Genomic DNA, 1677 nt, shown 5'->3' with positions numbered 1-1677 from the left:
TTCTCAAAAAAATAAGTGTATGTGTCTAGGGTTTGTTTCTACTTGTTCTATGCTGTTCCATTGACCCACATGCCTGGTTTTCTGCCAGTATCATATGGTTTTAATCACTATAGCTTTATTATGTAATTTCCAGTCTGAGATTGTGATGGTATGTTTTTGCTTTTCTTATCCAAGACTGCCTTTGCTATTCTGGTGGTTCCACATAAATTTTATGATTGATTTCATATATATATATATATATATATATATATATATATATATATGAAATAGCATTGGTATTTTTATTGTGATTGTATTAAAGTATGGTAATTTTGATTATGTTGTTCCTCCCTGAATAACTACTAAGACAATTATATGTAATGCATTAATCATTATAACTGTCCTACTAACCTGTTTTAAAACTGTCTTATTGCTATTTGTTTCTCAATAAAATTAAAAATTAATTTCAAAAAAGAAGTTTTGTATCTCTCTTCATTAAAGAAATTGGCCTATAGTTCTCTTTTTGCTTAGGTCCTTGATTGGTTTAAGAACCAAAGTAATGTTAGCTTCTGAGAATGATTTTGGAAGTATTCCTTACCTCTTGAATTCATTAAAAACTTTGAGGAGGCGGTACGCAAGCATTTCCCTCCGTCAGGGCACGAGCGCCTCGCTCTCGCGGTCCGGTGCAGCTGAGGACCCTCCCTCTCCCGCTGGCTCCCGCGGCCCCACCATGCCCGCGGGCGTGTCCTGGCCCACCTACCTGACGATGTTCGCGGCCAGCCTTCTGGCCATGTTGGCGGGCGCCGAGGTGGTGCACAGGTACTACCGCCCGGACCTGACGATACCTGAAATTCCACCAAAGCCTGGAGAACTCAGAACAGAGCTTTTGGGACTACAGGAGAAAAAACATGAACCTCGGGTTTCTCAGCAGTAGAAACTGCAGCGTAGGACAGTGCCAAGAGCCCTGCGCACAAGTCAGCTTTGTAGCTCACTGACTCCCAACGTTGCCCCTCGTGCTGCAGGGATGCTCACTGGTAGGGGGAGCTTGTGTTACGGTCTGACCAGTAGCTCTTGCAAACTGCCCGAGTGCATATTGCGAGCTTCTTAATGTCCTCTGGAAGATGCTGGATACCGTGTGAAGCAGCATTGCCATTGGCTCCTGCCGTCACAGTCCTGGCTGCTTTCTCTGAGTGTGGTTGCCTCTAATGGCAAGTGGGAACTATCAGCGTAATAAAAAGTGATTTTTGCAGTGAATGTGTATAGTGTCTAAGTTAATATTTCCCTAAATATTGGAAAGTACTGTTCATACTGAAGTGTAGGGGCTGGGGAGATGGCTCAGTAGAATAAGCGCTTACCTGGCAAGTGCAAGGGCCTGAGTTCAATCCCCAGTTCTGCCAACCCCCCCCCAAAAAAAAACAACAACACTGCAGTGTAATAAATGAAATTATTTAAAATTTTAAATTATTTTGGAAGTATGTAGATAACAAAATTATATAACAGTCAAAGGGTCTGTAACCTTCACATTTCAGAAATTCTTTAATTCTGAGAAATTCAAAGTTTCCCAAAAGAGAACTTCCAGGCAGGGTGGCAGAGTGGTGAGCAGCTGAGAAGGAACCTCTCCGAGAGTTGCGGCCGGACACTGGATGATGGGGTCCCCTGGAACCAGGAAAGCTCTGCAGCAAGATGCTAGGCCACAGG

General features: G+C 43.1%; 1 pseudogene; it reads left to right on the top strand.

The window, feature by feature from the left end:
• Window positions 1–618: 618 nt before the first annotated feature.
• Window positions 619–976, top strand: LOC101586865 (annotated as a pseudogene).
• Window positions 977–1677: the final 701 nt, after the last annotated feature.

This window comes from Octodon degus, unplaced genomic scaffold (genome assembly GCF_000260255.1).
Source record: "Octodon degus isolate 3935 unplaced genomic scaffold, OctDeg1.0 scaffold00171, whole genome shotgun sequence".
Lineage (NCBI taxonomy): Eukaryota > Metazoa > Chordata > Mammalia > Rodentia > Octodontidae > Octodon > Octodon degus.
Note: the sequence above shows the minus strand (reverse complement) of the source record. Positions and strands in the feature narration are given on the sequence as shown.